The sequence below is a fragment of the Nymphaea colorata genome, chromosome 6 (genome assembly GCF_008831285.2).
Source record: "Nymphaea colorata isolate Beijing-Zhang1983 chromosome 6, ASM883128v2, whole genome shotgun sequence".
Classification (NCBI taxonomy): Eukaryota; Viridiplantae; Streptophyta; class Magnoliopsida; order Nymphaeales; family Nymphaeaceae; genus Nymphaea; species Nymphaea colorata.
This window is the reverse complement of record NC_045143.1, coordinates 26191949-26203778: the sequence shown is the minus strand read 5'-3', so window position 1 is coordinate 26203778 and position 11830 is coordinate 26191949.

The window sequence follows — 11830 nt, the reverse complement described above, 5'->3', positions numbered from 1 at the left end:
GGCAGTTGCCATTGCCATGTATTATTCCTCGGCACTGGATCTAAAAATAGTATGTTGTTTCTTGCTTTTCCAAGAAACCGGGTTTTCACCAACATAAACGCTATAACCTGTCATAGATCTTTTTATCTGAAGCACCGGCTTAGTCTGTATCCGAGTGACATCGTATATTAACATTCCCATTCACTTTGTTCCACAAACCTGGCCCTGGAGTCTTTTTTAAGTATTTGAGAATTCTTTCAACTACTTTGACATGCACTACTTTAAGAGAACGCATATGTTGGCTTACCAAGCTGATGGCATAATTGATGTCAGGTCATGTGACAATGAGATATATTAACTTCCCCATAAGTCTTTGATAGCTTTCACATCTTCAATGGGGTCACCCTTGGTGTTATCAAGTTTAGGGTACACTTCTATGGCCGTGTATGCTGGCCTAATAATTGTTTTTCTTTTTTCTTTAAGTAAATCAAGTATGTACTTGCGTTGGTTCAAGATGATTCTTTCTTGGAATTAGCACTTTTGATCCCTAAAAAGTATTTTAGTCTCCCCAGATCCTTGATCTCAAAAGTATTGTGAAGATACCACTTGGTGTGAGCTATCCCTTGTTTGTCATTGCCTGTAATTGTTGTGTCATCCACATAAATCAATACAACAACAAGTTTATCATTAGATCTTTTGATGAAAACTGAATTATATGAATAGCATCTGGTGAATTTTTTGTTCTCCAATGCATCGCTCAATTTTTGGTACCAGGCTTTAGGAGATTGCTTCAATCCACAAATTGACTTCTTGAGCCTACAAACAAGATTTGGAGTACATTCCATAGGGTGGCTTTGTGGCAGGTATACTTCTTCTTGAAGGTCACCTTGTAAAAAACATTCTTCACATCTAATTGAAATAATGGCCATTCAAAATTGCAAGCAATGGATAGGAGAATTCTGATGGTGGTCATTTTTGCTACAAGAGCAAAAGTTTCTTCATAGTCTAACCCTTGTGTTTGAGTATACTCTTTAGCAATAAGATGTGCTTTATGGCGTTCAATAGAGTCATCAGTCTTGTACTTAGTTTTAAAGATCCACTTTCACCCAACTGCACGTTTTCCCACTGGGAGAGTAACTAGTTCCCATGTACGATATTTGTGTAGAGCATCTAACTCTTCATGCATGGCTTCAACCTATATCTTTTGGTCTTTGGCTTCCTGGTAAGTAGTAGAATCTCTTTGCTTTTCAATATGACTGAGGAAGGCCACGTGGTGTTTGCGGTGGTTGCAAAAACTCAAAATTTTTTCTAAAGGATGAGTAACATCAATGTAGGTGACAAAGCCTTCCAAAATGTCTAGGTAGCTGAATGTTTCAAGAAGATTTTTAGAATGGGTTCAGTCGGGTGAGATTCTAAGGTCTCTGAGTAAGGTTCAATAAGGACTATAGCTCCAATTCCAATGTTTTGATCTGCTTGAGGTTCAAGAGAGACTTAGGTATTGCTTCAATCACATTCAAGGTTTTCAAAGGTCTCTCTTTCTTCAAGGTCACTATGGTGATGGATTATGGTGATATCAAAATAATTGTACTGCAGATTGTTAGGCATGACCATGTTGTTGTGCTTGAAACTATCCTCTCCTTGTATTGCATAGTGAGAGAAATATGGACTTTTTTTTCTCAAATACTACAACACACAAAAGATATGAATATGCTTGATGGTCACATCATAACATTTGAATCCTTTTTTTGTAGATGAGTAGCCCATGAAAATGCATTTTTTTACTCTGAGATTGGGTGTCTGCAACTTTACTCTTAACATAGTCAATGCATCCAAAAATTCTCATGTGGTCAACTTTAAATTTCCTTTTCATGAGGACTTCCAAAGGAGCTCTTCCAGCAATAATTTCTGTGGGTGTGCGATTGATAGTATGACAAGCTTTCAAAACTGCGTCACTCCAGAAACCCTGAGAAACATTCATATCAAACAATAATGACCTAGTCATTTCTAGAAGGTGACAATTTTTCCATTCTGTCACCCCATTTTGTTGGGGTGTATCAACAAAAGTGAATTGATGGTCCATCCTACTTTCTTTCTTAAATTGTTCAAAAAGTTGGTTTTTATATTCAGTACCATTGTCAAATCGAAGACAATTTATATAGGCATCAAATTGAGTTTCAACCATTTTGTAAAATTATAAAAATTTTGCAAAAACTTCATCCTTGTTTTTAGTAAATAAATCCAAGTGGTTTTTGAAAAAACATCAATAAAAGTGAGATAATAATGAAAATTTGAGTATGAGTTCACCGGGGCCAGCCCCCACACATCAGAATGCACTAGATCAAAAGTACACATAGCATTATTTAAATATTCATGGAATGCATGTCTAGACATTTTAGCATACTTGCAAGTTTCACAAACATGTCAGTTATAATTCAAATTTGATAATAAAATATTCAAGGCATGACATGATGGGTGGCTAAGTCTCTGGTGCCAAAGTCCCCCTCTCGATTGATTTGGGGAGTCAAGGCACATTCATTAATTTTCAGTACATATAGCCCATTTTCTTGAGTTTCCACACCAATCTTCCACTTTGATATAGGGTCATGCAATACATTGTTAGTGGGGGAGAAAATAACTTGGCAATTTAAATCTTTAACAATTTTTGAAATGGACAACAAGTTACTTGAGAGATCAGGCACATAAAGCACTTTAGATTTAACACCATTTCTATGAAAATCTAACTCTTCTCCTTGAACAAGCATTGAGGAGCCATTCGCAGTAACATGATTTTTTTTCTAGGCATTGAAGAATAATTACTAAGGTTATGGCAGTTCATAGACATATGACACTAGCTCTAGAATCGATTATCCAATAATCAGACTTGAGGGAAATAAGAGCTTTACCGGTAACACTTGTTGATGTTGCAGTAGCATTTTTCTGCTCTTTACCATGATGATCCTTGACATTTTTCAGTAGTTCACTTATTTTTTCCAGCAGCTGAGTAAGATCCGAAGTATCCAAAGTTTTGGCTGTAACTTTGGATACGGCAGTGGTGCTTTCTTTTCTTTTTTTCTTTTTTTTTTGGCCTCATGGTGGTTGGTTTTTCATGGAGGAACCAACACCTTTCCTTTTTACAATGAGAACATAATCGTTGTGGACAGTTCTTCCACTTTTTTCACTGTTTTATCTTCGATGTTCATACTCCATAGAGGCAATATTCTATTCCAGAGTTTCTTGAGGATCAAAATTTTGAAGCATTACCTTTTTTCTAGATTCATCTCTTATAAGAATAGAACAAACAGTGGGAAGAGAACGAAGTTCCAGACATTAAATCTGGCTTCGGATGGGTTCATACTCTGGGCCAAGAGTCACAAGAAGTACAAAAAATTTCTGTTGTTCACTTTTTTTCTCTGGATCAAAGAGTAGCAGACATATCCATAAGATAGTCAAGTTCATCCACATACCTTGTATGTTGCCTAGGAGATTGCTGAAATTTTTTTTTGCTTTTAGATCCCAATGACTTGAGAGAGTTGATACATATGGCATGTCATTTTTCTCATATATGTTCCTTCACCTTCCTCCAAATTTGGTGAGCAGTTTCTGCGAAGTAAAATCCTTGAGTGACCTTAGGCACCATAGAGTTAATCAACCAAGACATTATGAGATGATTGGTGGATCGCCATTCTCTGTAAGTTGGATCTGTTTCAGCAGGTTTTGGAAGATCTTCAGTAACAAAATTCAGCTTGCTTGTGCCACTCAAATATAGCATCACAAATTTGGACCAAGCTAAATAGTCGCTGCCAATTAAAAGTACAGAAGTAATTTTGTTTGCAGGGCTTGGTTGCTCCTGCACGATAATTTCTTCCACCACTTTGCTGGTGGTTCCAAAGCTTGAGTCTTCTGTCATGATGAAATGAGCAAGATCAAGCACCAGGAGATAAGCAAAATGTGCCAAGAATGAAAGTCAATGCTCTGATACCATGTTGAAATGGGATAAAGAAAGAGAACCAAGAAACAAACACTGATTTTTATGTGGTTCGGTCCATAGACATACATCCACGATGAATGCTACAGCAGTTGCTCCTTTGATTTTCCCTGTTTCCTTATTTTCTTTCTTTGCTTTACAAGTATATATACGATACATGAGGAAAGCAAAAGACAATGCATACGATCATTGGTACACTTTACATATAAAATCAAAATTATCGAGGAAAGAATGTCAGTAACGTATATTGCAGCAATTTTTCCAATGTTCAAATCGATTTCAATAAGGCAAGAATGAGAATGATCCATTGAGCATGCTGCGCTAGATGTAACACCCACTTTCAACATCATGAAATTCATAATTCCTCTTCTGATGTAACAGATTTCGACCTTTCTTTATCCGTTTCCCTCTTTCTCTCTCACAATCTGTCGACCTCTCTTTATCTATCAATCTCGCTTTGTCACTTTTACCTTCTCCTCCTCCTTCTTGGTTCAGAGAATGCCAGATCGTGTGCTCTTTCCTCTCCACAATGAAACCCAAAGATTTCCCACTAAAAGTGTCTATCTCTCATTCTCGATTGCTCGACCAAGAAGCCATTTAATGCCAACGCCATCACCTCATTGCACAAACCCAACATGCCCACCACATCGTGCAGGGTCTCTACCTTCCCCATCAGTGACCCAACTTGCAGTCTGAATGGCATCATCTCTTCTACCCCAACCAGCAGCCTCCAAGCCCTCACACAACCCGCAGTGCATCACCATCACTCTTCATCCCCTATCTGCCCCCCAACCTGTTGTCCACTGTCAAGCTTGTAGTAGGTGCATGTGGAGAGTAAATGTCTATTTTGAGGTTGAAGATTCATAGTAATTAAAAACGAGCAAAAAAGAGTCGCACAATCATCCCTGCTGCTGCTCAATGGATTAATTTGGTAGAAAGGATGGATAATCCTCCTCTATTCTTCTTCTACTTACCAGATGATCATTCTCCAAATAGGTCGATTTGAAGCCTTGCAACCAGAAACAATCTATTCATGCAAATGTTTAATCATAGTGTTTCTCTCCCTGCAAAGAGCTGATCTCTTTCTTGCACAATAACACTGGATCATTTTGCACAAGAGAAGATCTATGGGGATTGTCAGGCATTTCTTCATATTCATGTTGGTAGAACTTCTTTATTATTTTCTCCTAGTGATTGGACACTTGACCTTCTTTTTTTTCTTTTGCTTGAGAAAGAGTGAAACTAGAGATGGGATCGTTTTTCACCATTTTTTCTTATGTTATCTTAGATTGTCAATTTTCTTTATCCATTTTCCTTTGTCTTAATAAAAGAAAAAACAATTAACATGACATGGAAAGCATGAGGCAGGGGATTGAAACCTACACATCACTCAATTGGCTGCCTTGATCCAAACAATCCATTTTCAATCAACATGAAAAAGTTTGTATTATAATTTCTGTAAACTTTTCAAGGAAGTAAGCGATAGGGTGGTTCTACGCCGAAGTTTTCAAATTTCATATACTAAATCTCTAAGATCAGTGTTGATGAGGAGAGCAATTTGTTGATATGTTTGCATTCCCAAAATTTACTTTGATTTTTGAATTGCTTCAGCAATATAAAATTTTATTTTTGAAATGAGAGAGAGGGAATCACCCGTCTGTATGAAGATTGATTGTTCTCGGGATGTTTATGAGGATAACCAATCCAATGGCTATACTTATTCTTGATGCATTTCACTTTTGCTTAAAAATCTTTTTCATTCTAAATATGGTGTGGTGTTTGGAGAAAATGTTGAAGATTTGATGTTTCAAATTTTTGAGAAAGTTTTAAAGAATCATTTAAGAGCATAATCCATTTTGATTTGAGAGATTTTGAATTGAGAAATCTTTGCAAATATTATTTGGAAACCTATGGAAGATAATATGGGTATTTTAAAGATCATTTTTTAATGTTGATTTAGTGTCCTCTTAAGAACTTAAGTAAATTTAAGATTTTCCTCTAATTCGGTATTACATCGCTAGAGCTTCATTTCATGTTACTTAATTCTTTTAGAGAAATGCATGTGATTATTTGTGAATTTCCCAAGTGCATGTGAATGTATGAATGGATTGAACTTATATAATTGGAAGCAAATCCTTCATTCCTACTATAACATTTATCTAAAAGCATTTTTACCATCACATACATGTAAGTTTCCCACTTTTATTTACATAATTGTCTTCAATATTCTTATGAAGAGAGACAAATTTTTGAAAATGGAATGAGGTTGTAGACTATCAAGCATGATTCTAATATTAGATCATTAATTGAGTTTTGGTCTCAATGAAGTTGATAAACAAATATTAAAATCCTAGACCTTAGGGAAGAGGTGTTTGAGAAAATGTGTTTGAAATGTTTGAGAAAATGTGTTTGAAAAAATTGAAAGAAATGAAAAGAAAATAAAGAAGAAATGATTCTTAGTAATGTCTTAATTTTTAAAAGAGAGAGGTGCATATATGTATACATATATATAGTCACATGTATACATATGTGAAAATTATAAAAGAAAGATTTTAAATCTAATAGAAAGAGAGAGGTAGAAGAAGATTTTTTTTAGAGAGAGAAAATAAAATGCACATATAAATTCATTTATATGTATACGTATATAAAAAATTGTAAAAGAAAATGTTAAACTATAGGGAAAAGAAGACAAAGAGAGGTAATTATGTGTATGTTGGTAGAAGAAGTTTTTTTTAGAGAGAGAGATTTTAGAGAGAGAAAATGAAATGCACATATAAATTCATTTATATGTGTACGTATATAAAAAATTGTAAACGAAAATGTTAAACTATAGGGAAAAGAAGACAAAGAGAGGTAATTATGTGTATGTATAAGTATATGACACGTATATACACATATGCCTTTATGAATGTTGAAATCAAGAAATAACTTGAAAAATATCTGACTTCGTTTTTCTATATAAGTCGATGAGGAACTTGGGCTCATGCAAGAGGCTAAATTAAGTTTCCGAAGCCTCATTGAAGATGGTTCTTGCTTTCAAAATTCTTTTGGAAACATGAATCCAAATATTTTTATAGTGAGCATAAATAATAATCATTTCATCTATTACAAGGAAATGGAGAGCAACATAAAAAAGCTCTTATTGGGATCCATATTCGGGTGATTTCAGGAAGATGCATTTTTTAACATGTACACTGAAGGGCTTTTTCAGGTTGGACAAATCCTAACATCAAAATCAACATAATAATGAAGAAATTCCAACCCAAACGCTCATTCTTATTGTTTATTTGCATATTAATTAAAAAAATTAGTTTACTATGCGTGAACATCATCTCAAACATGAACAATTAACAACATGAACGATTGACAAAGTCCTATCATGTAAATTAATCATTTCAATTCAACAGGACGGTTCACCTTTTTTTGACTTCTCCATCACTAAAAGTGAAAGTGTGGTGGAAGAATGAAATAACGTGACAGCTCTATGCCTTTTCAGTTCTTATGCATGTCTAGAGAGAGAGGGAGCGAGAGCAAACAGAAAGATGGGAATTCCTTCCGGCAATAGCTAGTGTTGATCGACGATCATGAAGATTCATGAGGACCGTGGTGTAGGTACTGTGAGTAGCTTTAAAATAGGGAAGGGAAGTTGGTCGATCAAGGCAGGGCTCTTTCAAATGTGTGTCATTAGCATATCAGTTTTCTACATGCTTTTGTGGTTGATGCTGATTTGTGTTGAAGTTGGTGATATACGTGAGAGACTTCCTACATGAAAAAGGATGAAAAGTAGTAGAAACTTGTTATTTTGCTTGAGGAGTCATATTTAGCACTTGGTAAGTCCTATAAAAAAGACGTCAATTGCTTCTGATGTAACAGATTTGGATTTTTTCTGGTTGTCATGGTGTTCATAATTCCTGTTCTTCCATAGCCACCATATTGCCATGGGAAACACAATCTTCCAACTTCACATACGTATTTTGATTTGAGCCTTTTTATTCCACCTCTTAAGTCTGCGTCTCTGCCACCAAGTCTGCAACTTTAATATCAAGGATGATTGAACTGTCATATAATGTATATTAATGGTTCTATTCAACAGGGTGGCTCCTTTTTTTTGGCTTGTCTTCCACTGAAAGTGAAATGTGGTGGAAGAAAGAAACAAAGTGACAGCTCATGCCCTTTGAGTCTCTTGCATGTAGAGATAGAGACAAAGAGAGGGAGAGAGGAAAAGAGATGGGAATTACATGTTTTATTCTTATTTTAAATAGTAGTTTGTGCTGCCGAGTGGGAGAGAGAAATTAGTTAAACTGGCACCCCCAAGTAATTTTATAGGAAATGGAACATAGATTAAACAATGTGCAAACTGTTAAGCTCAAAGAAATAAGACACAAAAATACAATTGGCCTCATAGATGGCTCATTGTTTGAAATTATTGGGTTGTACAAAAGGGTGAGCAATAAGCCGAGTACTGTTCGCACCCCACCCCTTTCTCAAAGGGGGTCGAAATGCGAATCAGCAAAGTTCTTTAAAAATTGAGGTTTTGAAGAAAATATTTCAAGAGAAAGGGATCGCCCATCGGTACGAGGTCCAACCGTCCAGACACCTTTAACAGGGTAATTGGACCAAGGACGAAGGATCACTTGCATCATGCACGAGTTATTGATGCAAATCCTATATGCATGTGCATTGAGATTTTGGATTCCAGAACCAAAATTCATTTTGAATAAGTGACTTGAACTTGTTTTGAAAATGAATTTGGAGATTGGAGAGTTTTCAAGTTAACCATGCCGAGGCCAGCCAGCAGTGTGGCTGAAGGCGAGATAGGGCCATTGCTGCGGCAGCAGGGCAGCTAACCATGCCGAAGGTGTCGACCACGGCGCCACGCGTGTCGGGTCAAGAGCACGGAGTGGGTGGCACCACAAGGCACCTAGGCGAGGTTGAAGGACCAACTCTTGGATTCCCTTTAGGCAACACTCATGTGGCTGCAGTGGGAGGTGAGCATGGAGCAGCAAAGGCTGAAAGGAGAGAGTCTGGCTGGAGCTGAGTTCCGTGGAGATTGAAGATCAGAATAGTGGACCACAACTCGGTTTAGGCCAGATCAAAGGGATGTCGAAACGTTTACCAAAACAACAGAGCAGCCTAGGGCAACCTAGGTAAGTTACCCCTTGGATTCACAAGTCTGAGATCTTTTGGAGCGGTCGCAAATGGATCAACATCCGCGCCCATGTTTGATTTGCTTTAGCACTTTGTTTTAGTTGCTTTTGTAACGTCTCAGTTTAGACACTTAGAATCGTTTTGCATTTGTCTCATCTCAGGTTAGAGCTTTAGAACCGAGACACTTTTGATGTATATAAGTCTTGTACAAAGGGGAAACCCTAAACACATTTTATGCCAATGAAGAATTGAGTATCGTTTTCACTCTCCTTCTCCGTGGGGATTGTCTTCTCCACTTGTTCTCAACCGACGGTGGCCAGAGCTCTTCTCCAACCCCAACCGGTGGTCGGAGCTCTTGTTTCACCCATGGGCTTCCTCTTTCTCTTCATCTTCTCTCTATTAATCCTTTCTTCCATAGCTGAGGATTCAGGTTGTAGATCTCTGAAGGGCTACCAGCGACTCTTCAATGTTCTTCATACCTATGTATCCCAGCAGTATTATTCATCCGTGCATTTCTAACAAAGTTGAGCTGGATTATCTATGGAAGCTGCATAGGAGATGTTCAACTTGGTGATTTCTTTAGCATCGACGACCGCATCCTTGAGAGCAGTACCGTCTTTGGTATTCATCTTGACAAGGGGTCCTACACATTTGAATGAGAATGAGACTTCACTCTCCCATCTTGGATGGTCCATGTTTAAAGGCCAGTTTTCAACCCAGGTGGGGAGCTCTTGCACTGCTTCTCTTCCATCTTCTCTCTATTAAAGTCCTTTCTTCCATAGCGAGGGATTCAAGGTTGTAGATCTCTGAAGGGCTACCAGCGACCTCCTTCAAGGTTCTTCATACCACCTATGTATCCCAACCAGCAAGGTATTATTCAATCCACGGTGCATTCGTCCTAACCACAAGGACGTTTAGAGGCTGGGATTGATCTATGGAAGGCTGCATAGGAGAATGATGTTCAACACTTGGGTGATTTCTTCCTATGTAGCATCGACGACCGCATCCTTTGAAGATAGGCAAGTACCCGTTCTCCCTTGGTACTTCCATTTGAAGGTTGTTCTATAGATCTGAATGAACTAGCCCTAAGGCACACGATCTGGCCCATCTTGCATGGTCCATGGGTTTTAAAATGGCAAAACTAGTTGTAGATCCTAGATCGGGTGAAGGAAGAAGCTGCTTAGGGACGCGCGGTTCTATCCTTTCCACGGGGCAGTTCTACATCGGAATCTTAAGGCTGAACCCTGAGTTTGATCGAGACATCTCTAACCACCGACAGCCCTCATTCAACATTTGTAGTGGAAAAGAGATTCGGGAGAAAGCTGTCATTCGACGGCCATCGAGATCCTATTCTTCAGTTGGATCTAAGCTGCTGGAACCGCCACAACCACAGCTAGAACAAGGGGCAGGTTCCAACAAAACTGGTGTGTGAAGTCATGCATATCAGTTTGGACGCCCATTAGTTACTAGTGTCTTGGCCTAGTTTGGCTGGAATCAGAGGAGTATCGGTGGAGCTGTGCGTGACGGATGAAGACCGGCTGTGCGTCGGCAACTTTCTGGCCACACCTCACCAAAACAGCTAGCCGTTGCCCCGAAAACATTCTAGGATTGCCCATGGATTATAACCACCATATTTCTTAAGGTGTAATTTGTAAAGGGCAGTTCTGGCTTTTCATTGAGAGCTCATGCTAGGTGTTGAGAAACCCAAGCCGCCAGCCACATTTTGCAACTCTCTCGCTGCCAGAATTATTGGATGGAGCAGCCTCCCTCGAGCGCCAACAGTCCTCTTTGTAACAGTCCACCACAAAGGCAAGTCCCCCTCTAGCGTGTCCCACTCCTATGCATTCCAAAAAGGTAGGAGCCAGCCACCTCCACGCGCTTCCCCTTTCCCCACTTTCCATAACCGCCCCGAGATCCTAGCCCGTGATCTCTTAGCTCCAAAACAAGAAACCTTCCATGCGCCATTACCCCTTGCCATATCCAACCCTTCATTCCCCCACGCGCTTTCCAATTTCTCCACGTGCCATACCTTTCCATAACGGCCCCTCGTCCTTCCTATCCATTACGCACAACTCTCTTGCCATAATCCGCGGCCACCTCATCACTAGCCGTTGCCAATGTGAGACTTTCCTAAAGTAGAGGAAGTGTCGCCACCTTGCGCCAACCGACCCTAACACCTAATCATCCATCATTCCCATCCTACCCTTGCCCTTTAGACCTAACCTCACTGCATGCCACCTACATATTAGCCATACCCGAACCTACCTCTCTTAACCACAACCGAGCCTAGCATTTGGTCGAGCCCAGACAAGGTCACATCAGACCCAGCTCAGCTCAACCCAACCAAGACCCTCCTACTTATCCTCACCAAGGCGGACCTATCCTCTATGGCAGAATCAAGGAGCGCCTTCACCTTCGAGGCAACCGAGCCTCTATCCACTGGAGCCTACTCATCACCAGCAAGGAGTGCCGTAGCCGAGAAGGATACCCCTCTCGTATTCCAGCAGCAATCGGCAGAAGCTTTCACTTCCCTCGGCCAGGTGGGCCGAGTCCTTCATCCTCGGTTGCTGAAATACTCGAGGGCAGCACCAAGCTGCCGGTTCTCACCTGAGTCCTTTGCTGCCCTAAGCCGGGACCGACTGGCAGGTATACTTCTTCCCTCCGTATAACAATGGGATTCTTTGGGTCTTTTGCTTTATACCCGGCAATAGCCTTGGC